The 12,943-nt window shown below is 40.8% G+C and overlaps 1 protein-coding gene and 1 long non-coding RNA gene across 5 annotated transcripts in view; one reads left to right on the top strand and one right to left on the bottom strand.

Moving 5' to 3' along the window:
- Window positions 1-12,943, bottom strand: part of dscamb (Down syndrome cell adhesion molecule b) — a 160,098-nt gene that overhangs the window by 93,276 nt on the left and 53,879 nt on the right. The window lies entirely within an intron of this gene.
- LOC111844896 (uncharacterized) lies at window positions 8,447-9,494 on the top strand. Its single transcript, XR_002838496.2, has 3 exons — window positions 8,447-8,624; window positions 8,720-8,854; window positions 9,388-9,494. It is a non-coding gene; the product is annotated as an uncharacterized lncRNA (long non-coding RNA).

The raw sequence follows: 12,943 nt of genomic DNA, 5'->3' as shown, positions 1-12,943 counted from the left end.
AACGGGGGGGTGGCGAGCGGCGAGGCACTCAAATTACCGTCCGTAACGTGCCTGGATAATGCTAACTTATTGATAACGCTAACTCCGGCCTCTTGATTTATGGATAAGACTGAAAGGGTTTCCCTCAATGACCGCGAGATTAAAAAAGACAAATTTGACGTGGGCTTCAACAGTCGTTCCTCTTTGCGTGTTGAATTGTGGACGACGCCCCCCGTCAACCCTTGGGAACAGTGCAGCTGCTGGCTCGAACTTGAGCTTTCAGACTCTTCTATCTATTTGCTATACTGGCTTTATGACAGAGGCGCCCCGCCCTGAAATCCCTAGGGGAGATCTCCATCTTCCCTAGCCCATCTGCCCGGGGGGTGAGGGGGGGGGACTCATACACGAAACATTGAGCAAACAAGGGGGGAAAAAAAAGCCATTATAATGACCTTCACCGCTGTTTTGTCCAGGGAGCCTGATCACCTGCCAGAGCTAATGACAGTAGCACTCCCTTCACAAACAAACTATTTGCTTTATAGGGAATTTCCCTGTGCAATCAACATCAGGAATGCCCTCACCACACCGGCCTCCCACACGTCCCGCACCACCCCTATCGTTTCAATCCCTGCCACTTGTCAAACAATCAGGCCAGCTCTGCAACCTTCTGAAAGGCATCACCGACGGCGCACATGAATTAATTATGGAAAGAAGATCTCAACTTTCGAGTCTTCATTTTCAGGGAAACCCATCTCGCGACTTGATTAAGTTTTAAACATGTCTACGAAGTGCGATAGTGTTTCTCGGGAATTGCAGACAGCGCAGGGTATCAGGGGACTGGGCAAGAAAGTGGTCGGGGGAACATGATCTCTGTATATGAAAAGTAAAGTTTTTGGAAGATGTAGCAATTTAAAAAACTGCAATTTGTCACGAACAAGAGTCATTGACTGCACACTATATCTAGGGAAAGAATCATGACCCAGGTTATTGTGGGAGAAATTAAAATCATCAATTAAATCTGGGAATGAAGGGGCAGATGAATGTAATCAACCTTTAAAACCTCAATCACCTGATTGTCATTCCTGAGATGACCATAAATCCCTACCCCCCGCTCCCCCAATAGTTTTTGTAAGCCAACGTGTCTTTTGACAACCAAACAAAGCATAAATCCAATGATTGCTATCTCTAGGCATTGCACCACATTACGAAGTAACCAAATTTCAGACTGCAGCATCCTCAATTTACATAAAGTTAAATCCTGGTTTGGGGCTAAACCGAGATCAAGCGAGTCAGAACAATAAATTAATCAGTTTGACACCCTGAGAATCTAACCCTGGATTAGCTAATCCCAAATCAAACTGTTAATCCAAGAAGTCAATTAGTCTGCAACAGTGCATATAAACGCATAAAGCAGGAACATACTGCTTATAAAGGATCTGCCATCATTTATTTGCTTCATATACCAAATAGACACCTGAAGAAAGATAATATCTAAAAATATTTATCTGTGGTCTTTGTGAATAAAAATATATATTCCTATATATACACGACTCCTGTAGCAATATTAGGAGCTAACAAGGGAGTCAAAAATACTCCATTTTTAAAATAACAAAACAACACTGCAGATAACCTTTTTTTTTTTTTAATAAATCTATTATTGCAGCCCAAGGTGTCGGCCATGTGCAGTGCAGCCCAGGAAGCAGTACGCAGCTCAGGCTCTCGTACAAGCACGGTCATGGAAAAAGGACGGAAAAAAGAGCAAATATGGTAAAATCGCTCCACACACGCACACACCCTCAATGCGCCATCTTTATTGTTGAAGGGCCCCGCCAAGCTGTATGAAGATGCAGGCCATCCACTGCTGTCTGACGGATAAGCTCCCCCCCCCCAGTTTTCGGCGTCCGTGGAGCCGTCCAGGCTGCCAAACAGCAGCCTTTGATATCCACGATCCCCGGACGCCATTGATCTGATCGCCGTGCATGCGCTGGAGTCCGCCAACCTGCGGAGGAGCCACCTATCAGACCCCCGCCCTTCCCACACACACCGGTCTCCCACGCCCACGTCAGCAGAGTTAAAAAAAAAAAAAAGAACAATGCAAATGAGAGCAGTCGCTTGACTGCAGGAAGGGACTTATGACCGTGTGCTTTTCTGTTTGTGCTCTGACTAATACAAGAAGGAGAACATTAGGTTCTGCTGGATAGTTTGCCAGGTCTCATTTGCTAAAGGCTCTTAGGGCACAAGATGTGTCTTACCCACTGCCTGAACACACCGGCATCTAGCACAGCTTTGGCAGGCGTCTGGTGGACGGGCTTCATTGTGCAAAAATTGTACTTGCACACCTGGTTTATTGCATCTGTGTGCACATGCAGCTTATAAAATGTACTGTTAATAAAAACCGTCAGGACACACGCACTTATGCACCATAGATACACAGAAGATCAATGGATGTTATATGTTTTTACAATATTTCAGTGCAGTGAATAGAAATGAAATGGTACCTGGCAGAGGTGGAGATTTCAGGTCCAGAGAGTACAAATCCGGACCAAGATTTTGTTTCAACCAACCAGTTGAGTACTCTGTGACTGTGACTCTTTATGCTCAACTGGTTGGTTGAAACAAAATCTTGGTCCGGATTTGTACTCTCTGGACCTGAAATCTCCACCTCTGGTACCTAGTTTATCCAATGGACTCTCTTGTGATGCACCATCAATCACCTTCGCCAACAATTAACTTTTCCTTTTGTATGTAGTTTAAATATTTGACAAAATAAATAAAAACTGTTTTTCATGTAACTTATTTTGTGTGCATTGTAAAGTATGTTGTATTTCTTCCACAAAATATTGAAATTAAACTGATTCAAATTATCATGTGTGTTATAAAATTTTCATGACATCACAGTGTTTCACATGAAGGGAACAGGGAGTTTCCAGTTGCATTTGGTTCATCCAGTAAATACTTGAAAATATTACAGTTACAATCACAATACAAGCAGTATGCAAATCACAAGGAAATGCAGTGCTGTCTCTTACTGACATATATCTTTAATATTATGCTTAAATCTTTATTTCTTTAAGGTAATGAAACAATGTTCTTCATAAGAACATAAATGCATATGGTAAGTTCCTTACAAAAGCAGACCAGTTTGATCACAGTGAATTACAAATTAAGGCAAAATACTTCAAGTATCAGTGAATTACGACTGTGATTCCTAATGTACTGTATTAAAATGGCTGATGCTAATGCCATGATCTAAGTCAACAACCTTGAATATGATCTCCTATGATGTCTTAAACAGCACAGCGACAGAACACCCCTTTCTGTAAAAGTACACTGGGCTTCTGTGAGTCCAACATGCAATCCATTTTGCTGATGCTGCGCTGAGTCCCTCAGAGAGTAGCTTACTGGCTTACTCCTCAAGTTTTTTGCCCCATCTTAATTTTTACCCCCTTTTCATATTTTGTCTATTTCTAATGCAAAATTGTTCTTTCAGTAACACTTTACTTAAAGCAGTCATCATAATACATTATAGATACCTTCATAATGCATTATAATGAATTTATAAAGTATTATAAACATGGCTATAGCTATTAATAAAAAGGCATAACACATCGCAGTTGTGTTTATTACGCATTATGAATGCTCTATGAAGCGCTCATCTATAATGCACTATAGATACCTTCATAATGCATTAAAATGGTCAGTATAAGCCATTATAATGCATTATGAAGGTATTTATAGGGCATAATAAGCGAGAGCTTCATAGAGCATTCATGATGCATGATAAAATGGCTATAAAGTATACCTTTTTATAAATAGGTATTAATGTAAATATTTAAATTCTGACTGATTTGTTGATAGAGACTAAATTCACCTGACACTGACACTACCCATAACCCCCCTTCTTCTGTTGCCTAGAGTATGGATCTGGTCATCCATGACACCATTATTGACACTCCTTTTCATCACTTTTTACATCTGTTGGCTTTCCTGAATTTTTAGATTATTTTTCTCTTTGTCTCACATATCGTCGTGAGAAGCCTCCCAAAATATCCAAGACAACCCTTGCAGTGCAATACCCTTAAATATTAGATATTACATTTGTATACCTAAAAACAGTAAAAGATAAAGGTGTCAGAATGATTCCTTGTTACAGTTATATTGCATAAAATGTTTTGCTCTGCCTGTTCGTCTCGCTATCAGTGTTTGTGTTGTACATCGCTGTTAACGGGGGCTGTTTCGGTAAGGGGGGGCAGGTAAGGGCACTCTGACACTTTAGCCTGCAACACTCTCAACAAACACAATTTCAGCAGCTGCCCATTAAGTTACAGCACATGGGGCACGTATTGAGCTGGTGATGGAAAGGCTTGGCGCAAAACCATCTAAACCAGAAAGAAAATTAAGGAAAAAAATTGGGCCCATTAATAAAAAGAACATTGTTAAAAGGGCATCTTCCCCTATAAAGAGTTGTTTATTATGAGTTTTTTTTTCTCAGAGATGAATGTCTGTCTCTTTCCCTCACTGTCCCTTCAATTTTCCTTATTTCCCCAAGCTATTTACTTTCAAGTACAACAAAGATGGCGAGTCGACAAGCATGTGACCCGAATTGTCCAATCGGCAGCTGCTAGTTATTGCGTTAAGCCTCTTGCAGTGGTTTCTACCAGTTATAAAGTAACCCCTTAACACTTACATAAAATCAATATACAGCATTGATCCTTTCATTATGCCTTGCTTTTCAAATTTATTGTAATGTGTTTCACCTTAAAGATATTCCTCTTTGTCACCTTCATTTTTTTGAAAAATAAGCAGGAAAGCAAAGAAATCATCTTCATAAATGACCAGTTTGTGGGGTTTTTTTGTTTGTTTATTCTTCTATATTAGCTCAAGTAATGTGCTTTTAGCCGTCCATCACCAAAGGGAAAAAAAACATCAGAAGGGTTTAAAAATTCATTCCAACTGGTAACTACTTCAAATAAGCTTGAAATCTAGATAAATGAAGGTTTCAAGTATTTTAAATTGGAGCTGTGCTCAGTATATGAATGCATTGCTATTTTGGGATTTTTTAAATTATTTGCCTATTTAATTACTGAAGCTATCCTATAGGGCAGCACTGGAAAGAGTAACAACGGGTATATGCCCTCATTAATGTGGTATTTTTCTCCCCACTCTTTAAATATCTCAGTGTTTCTCAGCTCAGATTATGGATTAGCCGGGATTATGCAAAGGACCCCAAACACCAGTGCTTATCAGTTTTCTTTCTTTGTCCTCAGAATGATATTTATGCAAAATCCCACAGTGCCATATCTTTGCTCACAGCTGCCAAGTGTAACTAACGGATTATACAAACGCCTTCCGTAAGCAAATAGATTCTTTCCCATTTCAGAAGAATTGCTGGTTATGCACCCTCTGTCTGTCCACTAGGCACAATGGCTGGTTTTAAAATGTCTGTTTTACTTGTTGTTTTAATAGTGCATTTCAGAGAGCCCCCCCCCCCCCCCACCCCCTTCAAATGATCTCCTAGCTTTAACATACGGATGTATTCTTCAGAGAAATTTGATTTTATTATGTGCTATTTGGGTCTCTCTATTACGCAGACAATGGGAAGAATGATGGTGCAGGTATCACAATGCACACTGTTTAGGCTGAAAGATCAGATGGAGATACATTTTATTTATTTTTTGCGGGAAAAAAAAACCAATAATAGAAAATATGTACATAAGCTTGCTAAATTAAGATTAAAATTAATGTAAACCCAGAAGATAAACATATATAACTATAATTTAATTGAATTAGATATATACATCTTGTCTGCAAAGATGTGTTTTGATGATCAAAAAACAGCACAGAACTGTAGAGAATACAATGGCAAAAAAAACATGTTTTATCCTAGTCTGCCTGTGTCGCTACAAGCTCAAAGTGCTACGCTTAAAGTAACCTTTTAGCAACAAACTCTCCACATGTGTCTCTTCCTCGTCATCTTGAGAGCATAGGTGCTGAGCTGTAAAACGGAGGACTAAAGATTTAAGTCTGATCTGGTCTCCTTAGTCTCACTACGGCGGACTGAAGGTGGGGTGTGATTGCTCCAACCCAGTTTGCACAGACACACGGTTTGGTGGGATAGCTTTGAGCTAATAGCCTAGCAATTAGAGAAGAAATTAGCTCTAATTACCACTGCTTCAGTCACTTGGAAGACAGATGGAACATTTTGAGTTCCTTATTGGCAAATTGTCATTGTTAGTTTTTGCAGTTATAATATTTGTTTATTTATGCACCAGGTGGCTGCAACTGTGTGCGTGTGTGTGTGTGTGTGATTAGGTTTATAGTACTTTGTAGGAGACTGAATATCCCTCACAATGTAATAAAAACCATTTTTTTCACGTTGTGGGGACCATTTTTCAGGTCCCCACAAAGGTCTGTGAATGTAATCAAAAAAGTAAAATGCTAAAAGTCTCGTATTTTGTTTGGTTAATTATGGTTAAGGTTAGGGCTGGGTAGGGGTTAAGGTCGTCATGTTGAGATTAGAGTTTTCCCCATAGATATGAATGGAGAGTCACCACAAAGATATAATTACAGACCTGTGTGTGTGTGTGTGTGTGTGTGTGTGTGTGTGTGTGATTGCACGCATGTAGAGGGGCTTGTTTGCACACAGTACAGTGTAAGTAGTTTTTCTTAGTGCGATCAAAAGCATCGTCTGAAGATCCAACTGACGCACATAATGCATATCAACATGTGAATCGCCACATTTGATAGCAACATCAAAAACGAAATGTTTAAGGAACCACGTGGACATATTGCTGAGTGATATGCTCATGATCCACGGGGAAACCCATGTAGGGACCTGCTTGTGCATCTTCTGTATCACTTGTTAGCATCTTCTGAGCCACAAAAGGCCAACGGAAGCCATACCAGCAGAATTCTTCTCTCACTATTCCAACGGTGCAGTAACCGAGGCTGGATCCAAAGCAGGGAGGGTGCATGAGACCCGCCTACTCTCCAGCTACCTGGACAAGAGGGTTAGCCCACCAATCTTTACATCTGAAGCCCCCCAGCTGAGAGGAGCAGTCAAAGATACCCCAGACTCACGGGAGATCACATGACTCGTTGAATTCCCACGCTCAGGACAGTCCTTTATCTGGCGAATTTCAGCTACCTTTAAAATGTCATCTCTGAAACACACTGAGGGAGGTGAATTCCTGATGCAAATAATGAAAATTAAAAACAAACAGTGCATATTCATAAGATTCATAAAATCCATTTCCCCATTAGTCCATCTATATATTTTTTGTTAATTCATGCATATATGACACCATAGGTAACTCATTATATGTCAATATGGCCAAGATGCAATTTATTAGCCATCCATCCATCCATTCATCCATCCATCCATCCATCCATCCACCCATATGTCCATCCATCAATCCATCCATCCACCCATATGTCCATCCATCCACCCATATGTCCATCCATCCACCCACCCATATGTCCATCCATCAATCCATCCATCCACCCATATGTCCATCCATCCACCCACCCATATGTCCATCCATCCATCTTCAAACTGCTTACTCAGTAGAATCATGTGGGGATGGGGGTCTGTTATTCTATTATGAGTGACCAAATTAAATAGTTTGGCAGTAGACTTGAAGGAGACGTGATACAACCCAAAAGTCCTTTCAACAAGGAAGCTCAAACGGAAACCTACCAACCTACCAGTCTGACACCTTCACGTCATACTTCTCCTCTGCTTTGATAGTCCTGAATACGTCTCTATTGTATGCCACTAATCCCTCCAATCCAGCTAACAGGAGCAATTAAAAATATTTAATTGTTGTGTGCTTCTGTGACGAGCATCACGTTTGATAACATGACACTCACCCTGCAGATTAGCCACCTAGCAAGAACAGAACGCACAAAACAGAAAGATGTGTGATGTGTTTATCTATTTACGCTGCATTCTTTCTCTTATTTGTGCCCTGTAATAACCTTACATATTCCTTGAACAGGACATCGTGTACCATTGTTATTTGTATAATAAACATGAAACAGAAGGTCCCTTTTAACTGGATTAAATGGGGAAAACAATAAGTGATGCAAAAAAATCCAAAGTGGTGAATATTGTGTTACTTCCCTTTTATTCTTTACATGGTGCATGTTATTTTGGGGATTTAGGAACCTAATGCGTTCTAGTGTTCCAACATTAGTGTTGCAGAAAAAAGAATCGTGTACATGTACAGCTTTTAAGACCTTGTACACACTACTGGGTCCTCAGCTTGTCAGAGACATGACAGAGAACAGTACAACCGGTTCTGTCATTACCCGAGAACTTGACTGACTGAAAAAAAGGAAAGGAGGAGGAACAGGGAAGGGCCAGAGCAAAAAAGAAGGTCATCACGTCAGGCCTGAAGCTCCCTTGCAGCTGCATAAAATGCCTTGATCGGCTGGGCGTTAATTACACTCGATTTGCAGTGGAGGGTGCGGACAGCTCCTTTGCAGAAGGCACCAGCCCCAAAACACGGAGAAGACAAACATCACGCGGCAGGAGCTCTGATTCAAACCAAAATGCTCAATACACAAGCGCATCACTGAGTAAGCGTGCTCTCGACGGCACGAGATTCCCACAATTTTAGCTAATTACTCCTGCAGGAATTGTGAGTGAGCATCTCTCTCTCTCTCTCTCTCTCTCGCTCGCTCGCTCTCTCTGTCTCTCAATTATTAACAAGCAGCATCTTCTTCAATTCCTCAGAGCGCAACTGGCCCCCCTGTTCAGGGCGTGCGGCCACAACACCCACAGAAACCCCGGGGGGGCTGAGGAACGGGGCCATTAGGATTGGCAGATGCGGCAGCGTCCTTCACGTTGGCAGACGGCCTTTCTATCAAGGTGAATTCCCACTGCGAAGTGTCCCGGTGTGCATCTCCTCTCCGGTCACCCCTGTCCCAGCACCGTTTACATATTCATCATTCCACCGCTGTCCTGATTAAATTTTTGGGTGCTTCTGCATGTTGTCCTCCTGAATAGGCCTAAGACACATCACAACTGTATATGGGAAGCGTGTTTCTGCCTTCCAGGATAGCCAGGAGTAAATTTAAATTTGGAGAACTTTGTGATTGAAATTATTCCTACCCAATCATGCATCAAGACAAATATAGCTTAAAAACAAAATGCTGTTTGGATTCACCCCTCCATGCTTGCCTTAAATTGTGCTATGTAATGTGTCTCAGGATTCCATCATTACTGGGATGCAATACGCCTAACAGACAGACTCACAAAGCCTCCATAGCAAATAAAAACTTGGCCAAAGAGTCTGCCACCAGGAATATATCCTTCAAAATGGTTATTATTTGATCTGTAGGTGAACTATTTGAAAGTAGAATTTGGCTTTGAGAAACAGACAACAATTACTTTTGCCCTAGGAGGTCCATGGAACCTGACCAAGTCTCCATGGCAACAAAAAGTACAGCTGAAACTAACAGGAAAATCAATTCAGATTTTTCTTTTCTTTCTATTTTTCATTTCACAGCGGTTGTAAAGAAGGCATTTTTCTGTTTAAATAAATATTTTAACCATTACTGTTTTGAGACCAAATTATTCTTTATACGTGCACCCTAATCAGCAGTGCAAATCAAAGTCTGCCATTACTTGTTAAATGTGAACACACTAGTTTAATTTCAAAACAGTACAGCGAACAGGAAGCATAGCAACTACAAAATATGAAAATACCGGTGGCATCCAATCCATTTAGTCATATATAAATATAGAAATTTAAATAACATATGTTTGTGCAGGTAGTTGGCAATTAATTTACAATGAATGGTTTCCTCTCCTTAGCTGATTACTAGACTTGAGAGAAAACTGAAGAAGCCATTACTGCATCAAAAGAACATTACGCTAAAAAATAACATTCCAGATGATCATGAGGCATTACGAGGAAAATCCCACTTAAAAGCCAGCTTATTGTGGAGAAAATTACTAATTCAGGGGATGATAATTAAATCAAGGTGATCTCATTTTTGAAACTGAGAGATTTGCACAGATTGGTGCTGAAAGGTGTCAACATGGAAGTGTGGCTTTTTGTTCAATCCGAGTCTCAAAGAAGCATTTGTATAAAATTTTACAAAACACACCAAATTTTGTGAGATGACCATTTAAAAAGCAGTGACAGAAACAATGATATTGTCAGCTCTGAAAGTGTATTTTCTTGTGCAATTAGACCATTAACACTTAAAAAATAAAAATGTTTATGGTTTGTTAATGAAGGCCAGTAGCAGACATTTCTGTATAGTGCATAATCAATGTTTACACAATCAGTGAATAAATACTCCTTCTACACAGACGCTCACACATGTGACGCACAGACATGATAGCAGCCATTTGTGGAAAGCACTGCAGTCTGTGTGCATCTTCTCCTTTTCTACTCGCGTCCTCAAAGGCTTGGAGAAGCCAGGCCAGCCTGAGAGACCAAGAATGGCGGCAGGCAGTGCGCTCTCAGTCTCTCTCCCTTCTCCACTCCGTGTCCCTCCCTCCCCCTCGAAGGGATGTCCGCAGCTGCACGCAGGTGATAAGAGCCCGCCGCCGCCGGAGCCCGCCCCTTCGCAGCAGCCAATGAAGAGCGCAGGCTCTCATGCTGATGTCAGGACTGTGGGCGGTGTCGATGCCAGTTGAAGGCTGGCCGACCAATCGTGACCCAGTGATGTCACAACCATTCAACAAACTGTGTGTGTGTGTGTGTTTGTGTGTGTGTTTGCGTGTGTGTGTGTGTGTGTGTGTGTGTGTATGTGGTGGGGGGGGGGAGGGGTGATGTAAGGGGCTTGGCATTAAGAGGGAGGGAAATGCAGCTCACCTAGAGAGTCCAAACAATCACACTAGCTTCTGCAATACAGCAATGCAACCATCCAGGATTGCATCTACTTCCTGGGTTTACGCCCAATACGCTTCCTTCGGCAATCCTGTAATATGCTATATATTGACAAGCCAGTAAAATACATAAAATCAAGGAAAATCACAGCGTGATGCATACTGATCATGTTTCAAACATAAAATGTTTAGCTACCGGTTGTACATAGAAGTGATCAACCAAGAACCCTAACACTGGTTATTTTACCCACTAAGTACCAAAATGTGAGGCTGTATGTTTCTAGTACATGCAACCAAAGACGCTGACCCTAAGGATAACAGATGTCTGGCTGAAAAATACAAATCTGTTTGAAGCTAAAAATGTAGCGATTATAAATTAAATTAATTACAATAATTTCATTTCAAATGCTGACATTAAAAAAATAAACATGTAGAAAATGGTACCAGATGATAAATATCCTATTACAATATAACAGCAATTTTCCAGCATAAAACTGTGACTTCTTTTTTTTTGCACATATAATTGTTGATTCTGGTTTGCTTATTACTGGAGGGAAAATGAAGCACATCTGTCAAAAACATACATTCTATATAAGTTAGCATTGCAGCTAATCTGATAGTGATTCATCCATAGACACTCCCAATCAAAGTAATAATGAGCGAAAATAACAGGTGTGAGACAAGATTTCATTGAAAAAGGACTGTTATGATAAGAGGCATTCATATTTTTTTCACTCACATATAGTATCAGCACCCAGCAGACTAGAAACCAAAAGTGTTTTCATATTCTGTCCCATTCCTAGGAGAACAGATGCAGTCAGTGAAACTGCTCCAAATTAAACTTTGGCTCACATATGAAGACTCGTTTGCATTTATTAAAATTTAAGCGACTTACAGCTGCTATTGGCTGAATGCAACAGTTGCTGAGATATTAAAGAAGAAGAACCGTAACAGCAAATCTCAAACGGCTTCATAAATTTGCCACAAAACATCTCATCTCCCCCAAAGCTTTAGAAATTGGTTGGTCGACACTTGTGCCTGAAGAGATTTGTGATGTACCCAGACAGACGTCATCGGAGTGCAATTATCTTTAAGTATCTTAAATTAGGGTCCTAGACCAGAGTCCCCTAGAGAATATGAACCAATGACCTTGGGGTCATAAATTTAGGCCCCTTGTCACCTCACTACCCTCTTCCTTAAAACCTTTCCAAAGAGAAACACCCTTCCCTGAATCAGTGATTCCTCTTCTTTCCATTCCCCAAATCTTGATATTCTTTAAGGGCAGGGGAATCACTAGCCAATCAAAAAGGTCAAGGCAGTTATTATTTGTGTCAACAGAAAAACCATGACATGACTGACCAGATATCTGACCAAATTGATCAGATGCTCCAGGTCCAATACGGAGATAAAGCTGTGTGCATTACTACAGTGAAACAGACGCTGTCGTTGACTTCATCTGTAAATCACCACCTGGCTGGGGGGAGGGTACCGTGAAACCCTCTGTCGAGCTGGAAAGCTTAGAAGTTGCTGGCCATGAACAACAATTATAGGCTATGCATTGATAAGTGTAGCATATCTAGCAATGTCCCACAGGCATTGGTTTTGCAAAAAATGCTACTTTCGCCAGGATTACAGAAGCCCCGCCATATACGACACAGTAGCGGCATTTGAGTGATTTCCCTTTGATTATCCACATTAATAATTATGATGATGTTCAAAAGCCCAAAATAACGGCAGCTAAAGAAAGCAGGGTAATGGGCCAAACTCAAGATTAAGATCAGGATCATATGTAGCAGCAAAAAACTGTTTGTGGATGAACTTGGGGCCAAAGATGTCCTCATTTTGGGACTGAACCAATGAGCGACTGCTATGCCTCAATAGCATGTAAGGATTTTGTGAGTAGAACTAGTTTACTTCCTGTAACAGGAAATGCTCTTAAGCAGCTGGGACCCTGCTGGTGGCCAGAGAGTCAGGACACGGATTCCCTCTCTGCACATTGTGAAACTGTGATAGGGATTAGGCCTGGCCTATAATAACGTGAGCATTAATTATACTAACCTGTTTGTTTATGAATAAATGAATAAACATAAATGTCCCTATTAACCTACTTACTTA

This window comes from Paramormyrops kingsleyae, chromosome 17 (assembly GCF_048594095.1).
Source record: "Paramormyrops kingsleyae isolate MSU_618 chromosome 17, PKINGS_0.4, whole genome shotgun sequence".
NCBI classification, from domain to species: Eukaryota; Metazoa; Chordata; class Actinopteri; order Osteoglossiformes; family Mormyridae; genus Paramormyrops; species Paramormyrops kingsleyae.
Note: the sequence above shows the minus strand (reverse complement) of the source record. Positions and strands in the feature narration are given on the sequence as shown.